We start from the raw sequence: 21,789 nt of genomic DNA on the forward strand, positions 1-21,789 counted from the left end.
TGGTATCTCCCTCTACAAATACTGCTACTCACTGGCATTATTTTACAGTTTTATTTAGCTCTGTCACACAGCCATTGAATACAGGGGTGAGCCACCTTTTGTTTCTGACAATTTGCTCTGTAATTTAAGGATATGAGTGACCCCCCTGGTGTAAAACTTTAGTTTGCCCTCAAGTTACTACTGCACAGTTATCCATACTATAAATATCCTGGGTATTTGGGTTGAGCTCCCTAAATCACAAATAGCTTAATCCAGCCCCAGGCTAAGTTAAGTAAAACTTATTTTAAAATGTGCTTTTGAGTGTCGTTTAGCATGTGGGTAGGAAAGGGGGTTAAAGAATAATGTCAATAGTACATTATTCAAAGGGAAAAAAGGGTTGGAGAAACCCTTTATATTCATGCATTTTGGAATAAGGATACACCAAGCAACTTATACATTAAATGGTGATGAGTTAGGGATAACATTAAATGAAAAAGACTTGGGAACCATTATAGATCACAAGCTAGCAATGCATGTCTGCCATTGCATAAGCTACTAAGGTGCTTTCGTACAAAAAAAAAAAAAAAAAAAACTAGTAAGGGGGATGGAAAACATTAGTTATGGAATTCTCAGCCTAAAGAAGTTGTTGATGATTAATGATTAAGTTCTATAATACTGCTGTATTTAACCTTACTATTTCCATTTTTTCCCTTATGAATTTTATATTATGGAAACTCTTGTGTAATGAATGTTACTTATGACTGATTTGTATGATGGACTACTAATATGCTTATTTTGCACAAACAAAAATCCATATAATTTACCAGTTACTGTGTAGGATTATGATCAATGTGTATGATGGATATTTAATGTGCTTATTTTAGCACAAACAATACTGGATGAAATTTACCAGCTATTTATGAGCGGTTTAATAACGGTTATTAGAGTTGCAACAGAATGGACTGTATATATAATGACATTATGGAAAAAGCCCTACGCAATACGTACCCAGGTGGGCGGAGCTTAAACAGCTGTGGCAGCCGGGAAAGACGAACAGTACCGTGCGAGAGCTGGTAGAGCTGGGAGCGCAACCTGACTGCACATGAGAAGGCAGACCGCAGAGACGCCAACACTTTGATGGGAGATTCCTCATTGATTAAGCGTGGGGTTGTGAGTAGCGGGTACATGTACCATAGTACTCACCACTTTATCTTGTAAGCTGCTGTGCATCTCTATTGTGTCTTACATGAACATGATTGTTTTTACTTTTTAAAGATTTGTTTAATAAATGCATTAACTCTTTGCTAAAAATACTGGTATAGTTATACTTCTATGTGTGACATAAAGCAAGTCTTCATTGATCTGCGAAGTGTATTTCTACCTAACACACAGAAGAACTTGCCGAGGCTGGATAAACCAGGATGGCTTCTAGTCCAGTAGGCCTCAACTTTCCTGAAACGGGCAGCACTGTCCAGGAAGAATACCACATGACTGAACTAGTAGCTAAATCCATCAGAATTCCCAGTGTCTTCAGAGAACAGCCTAACTGGAGCGGAGGAATTGCAAACATTCAGTGGCCACCACATGCGACTTGTAGAACATCATCTCTGTGATCCATATAAAAGATAATAAACCAAATCATTTTGTCCTTTCAGCTTACAAAATAATAACTGTAATAGCTACAGATCTCACACTGTGTACCAGGTGTTTGATGATATAAGTGAATGATATCTGCTCTATAACCAAACACATTGCTGATTAAACATCGTCTCACCCAAGGAGATGAGGGGGTGGTGACTCTCCATCATCACTTCCTTGTAAGTTTGCTTTTTCCCTTTTAAATGCTTCCAAACCTACAAGAAATAACAGACAGTAAGATCCCAACATCTTTATCCAGTCACCATCCAGACACACCCTTGGTTTTACTCTATGATGTCCCATTCCCAGCAGCCTCACCTCTCCAGTCAGCAGGTGAATGATCTGACTGGTCAGTTCCAAGATCTTCTGCTCATTGTTTCCCTCATGTATCAGTGAGTGAGGTGGACACACCGTGTTGGGGCTCTGGGTCTGGCAGGATCCTCTAAACACACCGGGACTGCTTCTCTGTATTGTAGGATCATCAGATCTCTTCACAACAATGTAATCCTGCACATAAAGAAACATGTATCAAAATCTCTCTCCTATAAGCCTATACTTCACTGGTTACACAGAACGTCACTTTGCTACCTTGGAGTTATTTATAATGTTGTTTTATTATCTTTTTCCTGGAAGGGGAATCACCTTAATCCTGCTAGTATGTGCTTCTACCACCCACCTCTGTCACTGCTACCCCTGTCTGTGTGTGCGATGCCGGCCTTCTCCATCATAAAGTCCTGTATAGTGCACAGGGCTGAGAAATGCTGTGCTAGGGCTACCTGTTTATAATCATGTCTTATAATCATCACAATCCCCACATTTATACCGTGACCAAACTTTAACACCAACAGAAAAAAATTCCACAAATCTCAGTAAGGCAATCCATCACCGCTAATGACCCACAATCCTATATGTTTTATTTCTACATTCACACAGGGTCTACCTGACTACTGTAACCTCAGCTGGTTCCCTTATTTACCACTATAATGTCTTGAAGCATAGAACTTAGTAGGGCTAACCATACAGATAATTTAATATAGTTAGTGTAAGAGATCCTCTATTTAACATATATAAATAATTGAGAATACAATATAAAATAAGGATTGTCTTGGAAGCAATAGTTTTGTCTTTTAGATATTTATTTTATAAAAAATATAAATATAGACATATAAAATCCATTATAGCAGAGTTTAAACGATGAAATTAAATGCTTGCAAATATCATTAGTAGGTTAACATACCCTTCTGAACATGTCATCATGTCAGCCTCTCTGTCATTTTAAGATGGACCAGCGTCTGTCTCCAAGTCTCCCCTCTGTCCCTTAACATTTAAAAGTACACCTATTTAAACCTTAGGTGTCTCCATTTTAGGGTCACCATAGTTTATATATGAAAAAGTAACTTGTCTACTTTAAATCAATTTAGGACCTCCCTTTATTTGGCAAAGATACAAGGCCATAAACAAAGGCAAGTGCCTTCCACCAACTTGAGACAAGATGGCTTCCCAAAGTCTGAATAGCTTATCTGTTGTTTATACTAAGACGTAAGTGCACAGTCGTGGGAGATTCCCGGATTTGGGGAAGTTCTATTAACTTGGGGTTACCACAGTATATTGTGAACTGAAAGAGTCATAGGATAGCCTTGAAGCTTGTATATGCATTATTGTTATTGTAATTCGTCTGGGACAAAATGTCGTAAACCTAATATGCACTGAGGTTATTGCTTAAAGAAACATCTATGAAAAACAATATGTTCCATTTCTAACACCTTGTCTGTTTGCAATATCTCTTAAAGACAAAGTACACAGTTTAAGAAATACAACATTTCATTCTAAAACGTGTAATATTTGCATTTGCCCATAACACCCTCTCCATTAAACTGTGGGCATTGTAGAGCATTTCTTCCTTAAATTAGTAAACCAAAAGTTCTCCTACAGTCTTTCGTTTTTTGTGTTTGTGGCAGCAGCAGCAGCTCTTTTAAAACTGTATTTTCTTTAATATGTATGTACCACTTTAAGAACCAAGTGTACGCGGGTGTAATGTATTGCAGGTCTATAGCGTTCGTATGCTGGCGGCATAAAAATCCGTCGGCATTCAGGTAATAGTTCCACGAACAGTGATTTTCATCTCTGTTCATGAAACGAACAAACTGCCGAATGGAGACCACCCTCAGGAGGTCGTGTGGCTCTTGTTAAAGATTGCAACATTGTTGCAAACGGTAAATTAAGAGGATTCAGGGTGGCCGTCGTTCGGCTACCGACCACGCGGCGGTCGGCCATCTTGGATCCTTTGTTAGCCTAGCGGTATTTGGTCGTCGAGCGCCTGGAACTAAAATCGGCTACTCGGCGGCACGAATACCGCTGGACTTCCAAGCCATTCGGGAGCCCCGGTCCTTCGGTAATAGGTTTCTATGGAATCCTTCGGTAGTTTGAGGGGAACTTAGAAAATAAGTTTCATGCGGCGTTCGGCGATTTAAGCTGGGATCGGAGCGGCACTTCCACGAAATGTGCGCTCCGACCCCAGCTATCTACCGAACGCCCGTTCGTCTAAATCTGACGAACAATATTCAACTTATGCATTTTAATGTAAAATATTGTTTCTGCTGCACGAGGGGATAATCCACTTAACGGTATATGCTGGTGGGAGTGTCCCTCTCGTGCAGCAGTGTATTATGGGAGAAATGTCCCTCTTATTCAGTTTCCCACGTAGTCCCCTATTGCCTAACCCCTGAATTGTCTGTAGGGAAGCCCCTTGCATGGGAAATCGCATAAATACTGTAAGTTTGTGAATAAAACCTCAGTTGACCTCCAAGCTATGTGTCGTCTAGTTCTTGGAGGGAAGGGATTGTAACTACGCTACCTGTCTTGTACCTGTCTTGGATTACCTTTCCTGTCTACCAGCAGAGATACCTTGGATAATACCTCTACTCCGCTACAGTGTTCCCAGCATCTTTGATCATTGTTGTAACAGTAAAATATCTGTAGTGTGATCTTTCAATGTAAAGGTGGTTGATTAAAATGAGCAAAGCCTTTGTCTGGGAAAGAATTGAACAGAACACCAAGTTCCAGAGTAAGATATTCTTGGATGGATCCGGATACAAATTGTAATCCAAAGTTAAAAGTAGTAATTGTATTTGTAATCCAAAGTCTTTAAAGGCCTGTAGAAGTTTACATTCCTTAGATACATTGCTGGAGGTTGTGTTTGTAGAATACCCGGGTATTTGTTGTAGAGTATAGGTTGTAGAGTCCAGCTTTCCAAATATTTGGCTAGAATTGGTTGCAGATATTGAATCAGCATCATCTGTTATCACTGTGGTGATGGCGTTGGTATTTGTCTTTTGTCTTTTTTTTAATTTTGTTTTTTCCATGGAACAGTTTTACACCGTTTATGATGTGTATAGATTGGATACTCTCCGATATTCTTTTACGGAATAAATTAATTGACAGCATTTCCAAGACATTGTCTTAAGTGACATGGATCCCATTATAGTAAATGTTATGTTGATACAGCAATCGAAGTGGATTCTCAAGAACGCCTTTTTTTGCGGTAATGGTATCTTTGTAACATTTCTACATCTCAATGACATAACGACATCAGGTGCTGTTGTGCTAAAAATGTTAACAGGTAAAATCTGTGGAAAAATCTTTACATTTGCTATACTTTGTATAATAATGATAGATGAAATAGTAACATAGTTAATCTTTCTAGTGTTTTGTATTAAAGACAAACACCCTTGATTTAGCTATATAAGGATAATTTGAAGCAGCAAAGTATTTACCGCCTTTGTTCACAATGATATGTAAAATTACATTCTCTTTAAATGTTAAAAATACTCCTTTATTCAAAATCTATCAATATATTTAGAATAGTTGCTTATTGGAAATTATTACATTATTCATCTTTCTTTGTCCTGTTATGGAGAAGACAACTTATTCCCTAAGTTATAATTAGTAAATATAATAACTACAGCTATTAGTGGCTTAAAATACCAGAAACACCCAAAAATAGTCTTAAAAACATTTTTTACCGGGGCGGAGCTTGACCGCTGAGCCGTGGAGAGGCGTCTGCCATGAGCTCCGATCCGGCGGGCTGAAACCGGGGTGACAGCGACGAATCCTAAGCCCAAAAGTAACGGAGGGTGCACTACCCACGTTGGGTGTGCCCCACTGAGCCTACAGACACCACCCCGGTGCCTGTCAATGACGGGAACACGGAGTTCCTCATGCGGCCTACTGGGGCTGAAACAGGGGGGAGGCGGCCGCTCCCCTCAGCGGAAGACCCCACAAGCTACTACACCGCAGCAGACCCCCCCCCCAGGACCGGTGGGGGACATCCCGGTCTCCAAAGCACATACGGACCAGCATGGAACAAGTCCACACCAACTACCAGAAATGGCGGGACATAAGACCACAGAGGTACAGCCAAAATGGCCGACCAGCCTGAGCTGTGCAGGCGGAATACCCGCTCAGGGACGCACACATCCCCCTTGACAATACTGGACCGGACCTGCGCTGGTCTCAGGGCAGCACTGCGAAACCGGGGAGCAACTCACCGCCAAGCTGAGCAGATGGTGGCCTCATGGTTGCGACCAACAACGCGACGCAGGCACTATGTACAGGCACCCCTCGCATCCAAGATGGCTGTCAGACACAGTAGATACCGAAGGGCATCGAGACGGGACCCAGCGCCAGGCCTATCGGACACACTCTCTCACCCACAAGCCAACAGAGCCAAGACCTCCAATCCAACAACGGTGCCCAATACTAAAATACACTACCTGAATCTCGGCTTCCAACGCAGTAACGTGCGCCACCCCATAACCAACACTGTGATACAAGGGAAGGGGACACTGCTCAACGTAATGCGACGGCCTGGAACTAACCCCCGAAGTGGAGACACCGAGCCCGGCGACCACTACGACAAAAAGAACAGCGACATCCTGCGGATCCTACCAGCGCTGGGCATAGGATGAAGTGCCTACCACACTGCTTCACACGGGTGACAAATGCTAGACTGTTCAGAGCACATGATCCAGCTGAGTACCCGGACCCTGAAGCATAACTCAAGCCACGACTGGACTCTAAATCTGATGACAACCGTTCCTGAGGGTGCTATGAACACTGAAACTTGACAAAGCAGTTAATCTGGAGAGAATAGTGTTCTTTATTATTATTATAGGCAAGTTATATTAGTTATTATTATAGGCATATTATGGGCAAGTTATTAGCAATGTTAAAGATACTAAGAAGCCTCCTCAGGTAAATACCCATAGCATAACGTCCAGCCCTTAACTATCACACAAGCCGAATAATAACTTGTGAAAAGCCTGTATTTGATACCATGAAAAGTTATGCATGTCTGCCAAACCTTCGCACAACAAAAATGTATATGTTATACCTTTCTCCCACACAATGTCACAGAAGCACACTTAACACTTAACATATCTCACACGTATCCATGACAATCACATACTTACACCAGCTCGCAATCACGCATGTTCCAACCACAACGTTATTTCAAGATACGAAATGTCTAACTTTGAATCGCATGTATACCCAGGGGTCCCACAGCCCACTGGTATACAGCTGTTATTTAGCTTGTTCCTAACACTGCAAACATTAACGGGTACTATTAGCCTAACTTAAAATGCCTCTGCTATGAATCTTTGTTTAAAGCTGTTAAACCTTATAAGTTTGACTTTACCTAAAATGCTTAGCCTACCCTCACGTAACTATAAGCCTGATTGAAACTACTGTTTAAGACGATTATATCTAGTCTGATTCCTTTTAAAAAAAAAAAATTGTGCTGTCAATGTTCGCCATGAAAATGTTAATTCTTTGTTATACCATTAACTTGTATCTGCTGTCGTGGCGATATAAGCATGTCTGTTACTCTAAGCACTACAAAAATAAAGAATTAAAAAAAAAAAAAAAAATCATTTTTTACCAAGATCTGGCAGCCATTGTGGAAAGTTACGTTCGTGAGATTGGATGCTTAACAATGAGAATCTTAATTGTTTAAGTATATTTTTCAGTGGCTGTTGGGTGTAGCTTAAGATGATTTGAATTTTTTTATTATTTCGAAAAGTGAGTTAAGAAAGCACTCAGATACAATATTGAAGGTATTTATATATATATTTTTTTGACAATCTTTATTTAGTTACATTTCCATGTCAAAGGTGGGTAATAACAATAGGGGTATAACGTTTGCTTTCATCCACACGCAGGTGGTATAATTGGTGAACAAAGTGGGAGGATCAGAACAACAACTGTAACTGTCTGGTATATTCCAGAGTGGTGTCATGCATCGTTGCTTAGCAGAAAGACAGTCATCGGCCCGCTAAACAGTCTACATGTATTTGTATTATAAACTATTATTATTGTTATACATTTTATATATATATATATTTTTTTTTTTTCTAAATTATTTTCTGTCGTACAAAAGGTAGTGTGAGTTTCGTCAGTCACGGAAAATTCATTTTGCATGAGCAGGTAGCACAACCCGTACAAGGCTGAACCCCTGACATAGCCCCGACCCGGCGGCAAGAGCCTTCCCGTTGGGTCCCCAAGCTTGTGAGGTGTGTGCCCGCATTTTCTCAGCCCTCTAACGAAGTCCGGGTAGTGTCCCAGGTCTGTGCGGTGGTTATCCGTCAGGGGCTATCCCTCCGGTGGTCTGAGCTGTTTGGGGTGTCCAGTTAACGTTTGGGCCAGGTTATCTAGTTTCCCGGCGTCCCTATAAGGATCTGTCGTCTTAAAGTGTACCTTCCCCTCAGCAGACTTCTGAGAAACGTGTCAAGGTAGGCTTATGGGAGGTCATCTGAGTAACCCAATGTCTGGGGAGAGCTTCAGTTTTACGCAGTGTCATTCTGCCTGCTGTGCATGCGCTATGTAGGGCAAGTCACGGGAGCATCGGGATCCGGCTACGTGCCGGGGACCTAGTGGTTCTGTTTCTCAAAGCCTGTGCTGTGCTACCGGTTGATTCAGGTTGTCAGTCCTGGACAGTTCCAGGTCTCTGCAATATGGGTGAGTAGGTCAGGTGGGAGTTAAGTCGTCTCGTTATCAGTCTAGGTCGTGGGGAGGACTGTCGGTTGTCAGACAGGGATTGGTGGTGGGTGTCTATGTCCTTGAAAGGCAGGGTGGGTGTTGTGGTGTACTGCAGGTTTCAACTAAGTTGGTGTGAGGGCCACCGTTCTGTCAGCCACGTACGTGGTCCATGGATACCAGGTCAATGCACACTGCTCCGGTCTCCCGTGTAGGTCATCTGTCAGGGACTCCATTGTGTGTATGTCTTCTACAGTCGCTACCCACTGCCTCAGGGTGGGCGCAGTTGGCTGTTTCCACATCCTAGGGATGAGGGATTTGGAGGCGTTGAGGAGGGGCAATTCCAGGGATTTTTTGTATGCTTTTAGTGGGCTACGGGTGTGATGCAAGAGCATCGGTAAGGGTGCCAGGGGAATGTCGGAGCCTGTGATGTTGTTGATCTCCCTTCTAATTTGTTCCCAGTAGGGGGCGATTACTGGGCATGACCACCACAAATGGATGTAGGTGCCAGGGTGTGTACCGGGTATTTATATTTTAACTCTACCTTTGTATAGGTGGCTTTATGTACCTTTAACCATCACAAACCAAATAAAATTTTCTTGGTATTTGAAAAACCGATAAAATATTTGATTACGTGTATTTTAATATATATACATAGAGTGGTATGGATGTTGAATTTATATCTTTGACATCTTTTCACCAGTTTGCAATAGGTGACCTAAATGATCAATTTCCAAAATCATCATGTATATCACCTGGACGGGTTAATCCATAATACTCTTACTTTCCATTGACTGGCCTTAGCTATGGCAGACTGAATATGTTGATCATTGTAAATAAACTTTATGATAGGTGAAGTAAAGTTTCTGCCTGTCTTTCAGTTACATTTTAACTGTTGAAGTACTTCACTTATATTAATTAGATTATATTAATTATACCACTCTGCAAACTTAAACGAATATCGAGTAGTTTCTGATTTAATAAAAACCGTTCACATTTTATTTTAAGGTTAAAACATTCATTATTGCAGTTGTTATTGTAATCATATGATCTTTAACGATCATGGTTCAATTATTCATTTGGGTAATTTAGCTGTTATACTCTTATACTTTATGTCTAATATATTTGTTTGTAGGCCAGACTGCAGCTGCATATGGCATTTTAGCAATAATCTTTAATTACGTTTCAGATATTCACAAAGTCTATCCACCTTTGTAATTAACACATTATGTGTTTATTTTATACCATTAATTATAGTATCTGTATTATATTACGCATTGTCACTGACACATTTCTGATACAGGGGAAAAAAATACCATGATTGCTTTAGTAATTTTATTTTTTCTGTCCATGCACCACATTCCTGGAAGTCCAGAATATAGCAAGAATCCTTTGTCGTTTGATTCTATGGAGCCATTTAACGTTTTGATTGGTATAGTTATACCAAATGAGCAAGGAGTACATCGGTAGATCACATCTGCAACAGAACCGTTACAGATTCCTTGTTGTATCAATGTCTCTGTGTTTATGCTTACAGGAGTTCCTTGCTTTGCAGGTATGTACATAATATGTAGAGTTTAGGAAAAGCTGCAAATCGTTCTTTAGTACAAGTGTCCCGTGATGTCAGGTTTCTGAAAGATTTTGCTGGCCTTTTATATTCCATTCTCTTGGCAGGGCATCTGCTCTTAGTAGGCCGGTATGGTTATTATTTATTAATTGCGGTGTTTCTTCCGAATTCAAATTCATATGCCACCAAATGTCATTGTAAAGTTCATTGTTACAGAATATTGTTCCAGGATGGTTTTTCAGGAAATCTAGATTCCTTTTCTTCTGCTCCTTCCTATTAACCACTTTTTCTGAGTTGTAGTTAACCTGTGTCTTGTACTGTGAGGCGCTTTGATAGTCAATCAGATTTTCTCAGTAGCATGTTTCATCTTGAGAAATAGCTGGGTGTTGACAGTTATCAGCCTTTATTTCTTTTCCGGTCATCTTCTGTCTGGATAATAGCAATGTCCAGAATTAGCATAGCACTTCTTTTCAGCATAAGAAGGCTGTTTGCGGTAGTCATTCAATGATAAACTATATGGCTTAGTCTTTTCTTACATCACCTTCATAGGTGCATCCAAAGTCTTTCACAAGCATCTGTCTCGTCTTTTTCTGATTTCAGCATGCTTTGCCATCATCGTTGAGTCCATTATTAGGATTTGTAATAGTCCAATCACATCTTTCCCATGTATAATCGGTTTTTGGAATGATCTCAATAGGTTCCTTGTGAAATACCAGTGTAGGAATCATTTCACTGTGAGCTGTGTCTCGCCTTTTGAGATGGTTCTTGGAGGTAGTCCTCACGATCAAAGAACTTGTATAGTGTGCAGTCCAATTCAGTTCAGGTGCTTCCTGCTTGTTAACATAATCCCAATGCAGTTTTAAAACGACAGCTAGTGTTGATGTTATGATAATGCTGCAGATTGTAAGAAGGAGACACCATAACCAATTTTCTCACATCCTTTTGCTTCCATCTTTGCATTTATTTCTTACTGTACAAGATAATTCAGGTTCAGTCTGTTTTCTCCAGAGTATTTCTTATAATGATGTTGTGGCGGAACCAACCTCGCCACTGGGCATTGGAGAAGCCTGTTTGCCCGCCTCCTGCCTGCTGACTATGGCCCCTGTGAGATTTGACCCTTTAAATACAGGATATGGGCATGTTGTATTGTATTATGCTGCTACTGGCCCTTTAAGAACCATCTGAGGACATACTGTGGAGTTACTGGGTGGCCACCATTTCATGTATCAGAGGCACATGGTGAGAACAATGGATGAAGCACATGGTGAGAACAATGGATGGCGGCCATTTTAACTCACAGACATTGTTGTGACTTTTCTACACGGTGCCATCTCGCCGGTATTTGGTGCACAAAGACATTGTGCAGTAGTTTTAAACTATACAACAGGGGACACATTATACAGTAATTATTTTTTATATAATCTGTATATGTTCTGCGGAATCTGCATTAAACTGTATCTTCCAAACTACTGAACGGATATGGGTGAATTTTGGATATGTGGTTCACCCAGATCCCCCTGTTCTGAGGATATACTTTATATGGGGTTATTGCATGTTTTGGGGTCCCTGCAGGGGCGTATTAGCCGCGAGGCAAACAAGGCATTTGCCTTGGGCGGCATTTTCCAGGGGGCGGCAAAAAAGCCGCCCCCAAATGCCCAAGGCAAATGTCTTGTTAGCCTTGCGGCTAACAGACCTGCTGGGCTGCTGCTGGGCGATCGGGCGGTACTGCCGGGCGGGCGGCCGGCGAGGGAGCACTTCCCCTGAGCTGTCTGCTCAGCTCCCTCGCCAGCCGCAGAGTGAGGCTGGGAGGCGGAGCCGGAATATGACGTCATATTCCGGCTCCCAGCCTCACTCTGAGGCGCGCGAGGGAGCTGAGCAGACAGCTCAGGGGAAGTGCTCCCTCGCCGGCCGCCCGCCCGCCCGCCAGGCAGTACCGCCCGATCGCCCAGCAGCCACTGGACCACCAGGGAGGAAGAGACACCCCCCCTCCCCAGCATTCCCAAAGGTAAGGAGGCTGGGGGGGGGGGTGTTAAATTAAAAAAAAAAAAAAATGTGTTAAAAATAAATTTTAAAAAAAAGTGTTACAAATAAATTTAAAAAAAAAAACGTGTTAAAAAAATAAATAAAAAAAAAGTGTTAAAAAAAATAAAAAAAAAATTAAAACAAATGTGTTAAAAATAAATTTAAAAAAATGTGTTAATGTGGGTGGGTGAGTGTGTGTCTGTGTCTGTTAGTGTGTGTGTGTGTGTGTGTCAGTGTTTGTGTCTGTTAGTGTGTGTGTGTGTCAGTGTGTGTGTGTCTGTTAGTGTTTGTGTCTGTTAGTGTGTGTGTGTTTCTGTTAGCGAGTGTGTGTGTATTTAGAATGCGGGGCGGGGGGAAAGGTTGGCTGTGGGTGGCGCGGGGGGAAGGGGGGGCGCCTGAGTTTTGTCCTGCCTAGGGTAGCACAAAACCAGGATACACCACTGGGTCCCTGTGATATGTTTTATAAAACTGTATTTCTCTGTCTGTGATAATTATATTTCCCATTGTGTTCAGTAATCATATCACAGGCAGAGGGGAGGATTTTGTGTAGGAGTGTCTGTGTGTATTGTACGTATTGATTGGTTGTTCTGTAAAACCCTGTGGGCAGTACTATGTTTGTGGATTGGGAATAAAAGAGGCTGTATGTGCCAGTACAGTTAGTTCTGCTTGACCTCAAAACTAAGTGTCGTCTCATTATTGGGGGAATTGGATTGTATGCTGATTGCCAGGAGTGTAAGCTGATTGTATGCTTTTCCTGTTCAGCTGTTTACAGCATTCATATGCTTGAGAGCATTTGTATGCTGCTCCGGTTCGGTGGTTGTGGCGTCTGCTGCAGTGCTTGCAGTCCTCAGGAAGCGCTAGGAGCATCCTTCAACAGATGTACCCAGTCGGGGTGCCCGTCGATCCGTTACAGATGTTGATTCATTTTTCATACATTTCATGTTAACTGTGAATGTATCACGTCTGTCTGTTCATCCTTCTTCACATTTGCAGGTTCAGATGTCAGATCATGATTCAGTCTGTTACGTGGCTAGGATTCTGGTGGCTGTGTTCTGGTGGCATTTCTGTCGTCCTCTGTTTGTTTTATCTTGTCATCTTTAACAGCATCCATTGTATCAGTCAGTGGTTCTGTAAACGTCCTGGAAGTATTTAGCAGGTTGTAAAATATCAAAACTCACTGTTCTCTGTTGGCTCTGATTGTTCTCTGTAGTAAAAGTTCTCAGAGTCACCCTCTCCAGGACAAGCTGGCCAACAGTAGGAAATAGGTGGTGGTGCAATGCGAGGTGGGCTGGGAAAAAAAAATCCCTAAATTTCTCCAATAGAACCAATGGTTCTAAGCTCTCCCTGGTGCAGAAATATGATTGTCAGTGGAAAATGTGTAACATTTCATATGGTGTCTCACCATTTGTATCATCAGGTATGTTGTGAATGCTCATCTGTACCATAGGAATAAATAGATACCACTGCGTGGGGCAAGCAACTAGTAACTTGGTTAATAATCATTTAACCTCAGCATTTTCCTAGACCACACTTTAGGGTGGTTGACGCATTAAACTCCAAAAGTAACCCAAATGTGATTGCCCAGTTTTAGGTTTCCTTTGCAGTAACTGCAGGACCACCATCCAAAGGATGGTCCTGGGATTATCAAATGCATACTAAGGAAGTGAGACTTGCAAACGTGGTATCAGAGGTTGCACTTCGCACAGGATATATCCAAGTAAACCTGGTACATGCATCAACACATACAAAAACATATTTATAACCATGAGATGTTGGCAAACTTCCAATATATAGTAATTCAAAAAGTACGTTGGATATTAATATTTCAATGAACAGTACATCAGTAATGTGGCAATAAGCAAATGCTTATGATTACTAAACACATGCATTACAGTATTTCCCATATTGGACCACCAATATTCCTTTTCAGGAGTCAGAAGTACATTACCTCTCTCTATAAGAGCTTGTCCTAGCCATGAAAAAGCTTTTGGGCAAGTCTATCTTTCCTCTATAGGAAGAACAACCAACATATTACCTTCAATGGTTATTATGTAATTAACCCCTCTAAACGATAGGAGTATTTATGCGGATACCAGGTGGATAAGGTCTGGATATCCTTGCAAGCATAAACTCTGCATCGTGGCTGAGAGATAGGGTATGCTTTTGTGATCCAGTGACCACAGAAAAGCGTTGGTCAAAGTGCCTGTTAATAACCAACTACATGCAGAGAGGGACCATGCTTTGTTATAAGCATGTCCATACACATATTACAATGCCAGGCTTTCAATTTGTTACCACAAAGCAAAATGCAGTTGTGGATATAAACTCACGACGTATCGTAAGAAAAACTGTTTGAACACCAGACTGAGACTCGAGATCAGTGGACCAAAATAGATAAATTAAATCCTATCAATTAATATACTTTCAATATATTTTCTTTAAATTACTTTATCCTCTGTATTAACTATGAAATATTAAAGTTAAAACAATAACATTTAAAAGCCAACTTTTAGTGTGCATAGGAATTACAAGGCCGTTCATAATGTGAGATAAAGAACAGCTTTTTTAAAATCCGAACAGTCTGAACACAAAATGACTTTGCGCTGAAAATTCACTTGCAGGGGGAAAAAAACAAAAACCTTTTTTTTTTCTTTAGTAATGAATTCATTAAACATAGTTAGAACCCCCCTCCCTTAAATACTGGGTAAGTCTATTAAAAAGTGAAATAGTATTTTTACCCTGTATATCATGTCACGGCTATAATGTGCAGTATAACAAACTATTTTATAAGTGTTGTGCAAAATGTTCATTAAAAGCCAGTGGTCTAGCGAGCTATAGAATATTTATTTATTTATTCTTTAAAGCTCTGACCTCAATCGGCAAAGCAATATTGTAATGGTGTCCATTGCAATCTGCTGTCTTACTTGCTGCTCTCAAAAATTCAGAATATATGTTCAGAGGTTTCTCGGGCAATAATAAATCCCCCACTTTGCATTTATGCTAAACCTGCCTGTTGTAAACGGATTCTGTATATTTCTTGACATAAGTACTAGTACTTAAATCTGTTTAACAAAGCTGTTTACATTGGGGTAAAAAATAAAAAATACATATATTGATTTACCTTTAAGTTAAGTTTAGATAACTGCATTTTAATTAAATAGCCTTTATATGTCTTTAAGGAATAAAATATCTGCAAATTAAGGGGCGTGGTTCCGGCTCTGACCAACATGGCCACTTGAACGGAGAGCTCCGCTCCGCAACACCCCAAATAAGCTTCCACAAAGCTCTGCACTCTGCTTCATGGGGCGCACTAAACGCCCGGAGCAACCCCAGACCCCAAAGAACCCCCAGCAGGGCCCGCTGGACGGGTTCCTGCAACCCCAGCCAGGATCGAGCGGTGACCCGGCCGACCCTAAGATGGCACCGCCACTCACGCCAGGGCCGGAGAAAACGGCCCTGGAAAGGATTGACCGCAAGCTACAAGACCTGACCACCAACATGGTCACGACATCCGACCTCCAAACCTTGACAGCCTCCATCCAGGAGACACTGCGGTCGGAGGTGGCAGGGATCCACGCAGACATCACGGCGCAGGCAGGCCGCATCACCGCGACTGAGGCCCTCGCCACCCGTGTGGCGTCTAACGACACGGCGGTGTCACGCCAGGGCGAAATGCTGCTTTCCATTCGCCGCCACCTGGAAGATGTGGATAATAGGGGCAGGAGATGCAACATCCGCGTGCGCGGAATCCCTGAAGCTGAAGGAACCTAAAACGCAGAAGAGGTACTCAAAGAGCTTTTTCAATGCCTCTTACAATCCCCTCAGCCACGTCAAATTGAGTTTGAAAGGGCACACAGGGCCCTGAGGCCCCGAGCGCTGGAAGACGGGCCGCGGGACCTCATATGCCACTTGCACTCCTTCCCAATGAAGAACGCTATTATGGCCAAAACACGTGAACGCCCAACATGGCCCTTCAGGGGGGCCCAGGTCTCACTATACAATGACCTGACACGCACTCAGCCCTGTGACAGCCTTACTGAGAGAACACAACATATCCTATAAATGGGGATTCCCTTTTGCCCTAGTGGCACGGCGACACAACACCTGGTTCACCTTGAGATGGCCAGAGGAGGTACCACGGTTCATCGGGGACCTGGGACTCCCCTCACCAACAGTCACCAACTGGATCCTGGGAACCCTGGGTCCACCACCGAGACCGCAAAGAGGGCCCAGGCGACAACTTCTGGACCCACCTTCACCACGACACCCTGGGCGCCGCGATGACCTGGCATCCCCAGAAGAATAATTACTAAGATTCACGCGCAACAACGACCTCCACCCTAAGCTCCGTGCCGATGCCATCACCCCGGCTCCAAGCGGATCAACTGTTGACCCCTGATCCCCGCGGCTGGTCGCCCGCCTGAGTACACTGCATATCTCTACCCCCTGTGATGGACGCTCTGACCACCCTACGCACCAACAGGTACTTTGGGACAGCATAAGGGGGACTTGGGAGGGGGGAACATGGGTCCCACAATTGCCTGGGGGGGGGGGGCTGCACACCTATGGAACTGTCCCAACTTGTACTCCCTCCTATCCGTACCCCGGCCCTCAATACCACAAGGGGTGGGCGAAAAACCACTTTGGGTGGGGGCACCAGGGAATCAGCAGGAGGAGAGTCCATCAGCACCCTCGGTCCCTCTAGATTTCCCCAGAGGCATCTGTCTTCACCCCCTCTATTTGAAATTTTTATATTCATTCCTAAAGTGAACTTTCAGCCATACCAGATTGGCAGGGACGCACTGACCATCCTATGCACCACTAGGCACTCTAGGACAGCTTAAGGGGGACTTTGGAGGGGGGAAAACGGGTCCCATTGCTACCTGGGGAGGGCTGCACACCAGTGGAACTGCCATATTATATATTCCATACTGCCCGCGCCCCGGGCCTTCAACGCTACAAGGGATGGGAGGCAACCCCCCTTTGGGAGGCGGCACCAGGGGATCAACGCGAGGGGAGTTCATCAGCACCCTTGGTCCCTCTGTATCTCCCCAGAGACACCTGGCTTCACCCCCACTATCTGGACTCTTTATACCTGTTACTAACGTGAACTCTCAATCACACTGGTCTATTGTGGTGGGGCTCGTGGATATCATACCACTGTGGGTGAGAGGAGGGAGGAGGGGGGGGGAATGAGGGGGCAGCCATGTCTCTTAAGATCAGGGTTCCATCGCCAGACACCTCCCAACGGCACACTATGACTATCGACCCCTGAATAGGACTCCAGACCTGATAGCCTTACACGCTTACACACCTTGATTCCCATGCTCCGTCATGTGATGGCGATCCCCACTAACGAATCCAGCGGCAGGCCTCCCTACGACACACTGCACCGCATCATTGACCAACAGTTACAGATCTATTGCCTTAGAGCGCTAAAATTGCAACACTAGCCAACCCTGAATTATTTTTTTTGGCGCCAAATTCAAACTAGTTATGCTCTTATATAACACTTATTAGCCAGGTAATTCTTGTTATTCCATTTGAAAAAGTCTTTGACGAAACGCGTTATGGAAATCTAACTCTTGTGTTTTTATAATATATTAAAGTATTTTTTGGACATTTGTTTGTGCCAAATTATCTTTTTTTTATAGAAACTAAATTATTTTACCCTGGCTTTTTAATCCTTATTGGTTTTATTAACACCTGGGAAAAAAAAACCTGGAAGTTTCCTGCACTTAAAGAAATCCTAGGTGGGGATCAATCCACCAAAGCTGTCTACATAGAGCAGTCGGTCTGCTCTTGGTTTGTAAGTACACTCTTTTATTATTTTATCCACTTTGCTATACAGTGAGCACTATCGGATGTTTCTTTTATCTTTTTGAGAATTGGACACCAAGAACACAGAGAGGAACCCATTTAAATCCCACAAGCGGGGATCAAACCGCTGTATGCGCTTTATTCCAGAGCTAGGACATTAGCTCTGGTAAATGTGAGTTCTATATTATTACTATTATTTTCGTTCACATCAGTATTGTGCATACTACACTATTGGTTGTCCGTCTCTTCCCTTCTGTCTTTCATATGAGAGGAACCACTACATTGGTAGAGGACATCACCAACAAAGACCTCCTGTAAGGATACACCAGTTGGACTTCTCCTCCCTTTGGACTTTAAATTGAGTCTGTTTTTATTGTAAGCGCAGCCTTTTTCTTATTATTTTTATTTAACTAGCCAACCCTGACCTCATCGACAGCCATCACTAGCGCACATAGGCCTACTCACGAAACGGGACCGGCACGAGACGAATTATCCCATGGCCACCTTATTACCCGGTGTTATCCCTATTCACCACACCACTGCCCGCCCCACCGCGACATACATACCCACGACCTCACGTTAGCCCACCTACGAGGGACGGAAGGGGTAATGAGGCTGAACAAATACACACTTGACGGTACCGACGGTACAAACAGATGACAAACGGACCCCAGGTAAAAGGGACTGTATAAACTTTGGCCTCAGGGCCGTTTAGCTAATCACACTTTTAGGGATACCGGACCCCGGTTCTCCGAGTCAGACTCACTGCCATTCACCCTCTTCTCTCATCCCCCTCTCTCTCTTTTTCTCCTTCTTCTCCCCCCTCACCGTACCGCTCTCCCCGCCCGGTACCATTAGGTACCGTAGATACGGGACCCCCTCCCGAAACCACAGGAGCGCAGAGCGCACTCCAGACTCCGCCTGAATTCGGAGCTTTATACCACATACGAACACGACATGGCATACCAGAAGACACCCCTGAAGATCATCACGCAAAATTGCAGAGGTCTTAACATTCCTGAACGCAGGACACACTTGCTAAGGGAACTCAAGAAAAAACATGTTGCCGTAGCTCTGCTACAGGAGACGCATTTCCAGGAAGGGAAATCTCCCACACTACACAACCGACATTACCCCAACAACTATTTCTGCAATCATCCGACGGCCCATAAAGCTGGAGTGGCCATACTACTAGCAGCTGACCTGGAATTCAGAGAACTAGACCATGTGCAGGACTCACAAGGAAGATATTTATTCCTCAAAGGCACCATCGCGGACAGATTATATACCATAGCATCTATTTACGTGCCCAACCGGCGGCAAGCTCCCTTCCTCCGAAACGCTCTACACCAACTGGAAGATTTCACGGAAGGGGTACTATTGGTAGGGGGTGACTTCAACGCCCCACTCTTGATTCGTCCACGGGCCATAGTTGCCTTCCGCAGCATAGCATCAGATCTACCCGGCAGATGATCGAATCCTTGAGACTGGTGGACTGCTGGAGAACACTTAATCCCGCGGTAAAGGACTTCACTTATTACTCTGCCCTCCATAATCGCTACTCTCGCATCGATTACCTCTTCATAACACAGGAGGGCCTCTCCTACCTACTCAAAGCCGGGATCACTCCGGCCACGTGGTCGGACCATGGTTCGGTCGAGATGGAACTGAAGTCCCCACTATTGAGACCCACGGTTTGGACCTGGAGGCTTAACGAAGCTCTGCTACTGGATCCGGACACCAAAGAACAAGTTACCCAGGCGCTGGAACATTACTTCTCCATCTGAAACGTCTCCAATCTCTATCTGGGAAGCCCACAAAAGTTTTATTCGAGGCACACTCATACACATTGCCTCACAGAAACGGAAGATGCTCATGAGTGAGATGGCCACTTTATACCATTCGATCTGGACCCTTGAACAACAACACAAACGTTCCCAACTGAATGAAGTTTACGGGGAACTAATGGAACAAAGAAGAAAACTCAGGGACCTCTTCACGAAGCGACATCTCCGTGCCATTCAACGTACGAGAGGCTTTTACTCCACACACGCTAACAAGGGAGGCAAATACCTGGCGAGGCTACTGAGGGGTCCTACGCCCCGCAGGCAAATACGTCAAATTTGCCTGGCCTCGGGGGAAGTGACCCCCTTCCCACAGAAGATCGCGGAGGAGTTTAGAAGTTTCTATGAGAAACTCTATAACATTCATATACGGGCGGGAGATGCTAGAACCACGGGTGTCCACACGATGACACAGACATACTTGTCCGACACAATCACCTGTCGGATAGATCACTCTTGGACACCCCTATCAGTGTAGAGGACCTAGCAGCGGCCCTTAAAGTAACAAAAACTGGCAAGGCACCGGGCCCAGATGGCTTTACCACGGGCTACTATAAAAAATTCTCAGAAACTTTACTACCGTGGCTGACTAAAGCACTCAACGCTGTGGGCGAGGGTGGAACCCTGGGACCGGAATCTCTAGCTGCCACCATTACGGATCTACTTAAACCGGGGAAGGACTCGCTGCAATGCAGAAGCTACAGGCCAATTTCACTACTGAATGTTGATACCAAGTTGTTCACGAAAGTCCTCGCGACCAGGCTTAACCAACTCCTCCCCGACCTAATCCACGAAGACCAGACGGGATTTATCCCAGGTCGAGAGGCCAGGGACAGTACCTTGCGGCTCTTCTCCATTCAACACCATGCGAGGAAAACAGGGACCAGGTTATTATTGCTTTCCACCGATGCGGAGAAGGCATTTGACCGAGTCAACTGGGCATATATGCCAACAGCATTGGGGCACATGGGATGCGGTCAGAGACTCCTCAGGTGGATAACCACTCTGTATACTAGATCACGTGCTAACGTGAGGGTTAACGGGGCCACGACTTCCGACTTTGCGATCAGCAACGGAACACGACAGGGCTGCCCCCTCTCGCCGTTGCTGTTCGCAATAACCTTAGAACCATTGCTACAAGCAATTCGGCAGAATCCAGACATTCAGGGATTCGAAAGCCAAGGGGAACATCATAAAGTTGCAGCCTATGCAGATGACCTCCTCTTCTTTGTTCGCAACCCCAGGACCACATTGCCATGCCTCCTCTCGGAATTCGAAAAATTTGGACGACTATCCGGATTTAAACTTAACATCTCTAAATGCGAGGTTCTGAATGTCACTCTACCCACGGAGGAATTCCTATCTCTAGAATCGCAATTCGCGTTCCACTGGTGCCACGGCAAGATGAAATATCTGGGCGTGTGGGTAACCACGAATCCGAGGGACCTACTACGACACAACTTCATGCCCCTGCTGAATACTATCCTAGCCGACTTATCCAGATGGTCCTACCCGCACGTGACTTGGAATTGTAGAATCGCAGTGATCAAGATGAACGTACTCCCACGGATTCTGTATCTCATGCAGTACCAATCGCCATACCAGCGACCTTTTTCTACATCTTGAAAACAGCGATAACTAGATTTGTTTGGCAGGAGAACGAGCCAGGATCCGACATGATGTCCTCTGCCGACCAAAGAACTATGGAGGGCTGGCACTGCCGGACTGCGGAGCGTGGCCTATCCCTAGTACCGGTACATATATACCCATACGTAAAGTTCTGACGAATGGGAGCCTGCGAGATTTCCCGTCATTCCAGGGGGAAAAACCCCGGACCCCTCTCCTCCTGCTCAGATACTTACAACGAAAACATTTCTACGACAC

The 21,789-nt window shown here is 43.9% G+C and overlaps 1 pseudogene; it reads right to left on the reverse strand.

Annotated features, from left to right (window-relative positions):
• The window catches only part of LOC134575205 (gastrula zinc finger protein XlCGF26.1-like), a 100,237-nt pseudogene that overhangs the window by 11,200 nt on the left and 67,248 nt on the right, over positions 1-21,789 (reverse strand).

The sequence above is a fragment of the Pelobates fuscus genome, chromosome 10 (assembly GCF_036172605.1).
Source record: "Pelobates fuscus isolate aPelFus1 chromosome 10, aPelFus1.pri, whole genome shotgun sequence".
In the NCBI taxonomy this organism is placed as follows: Eukaryota; Metazoa; Chordata; class Amphibia; order Anura; family Pelobatidae; genus Pelobates; species Pelobates fuscus.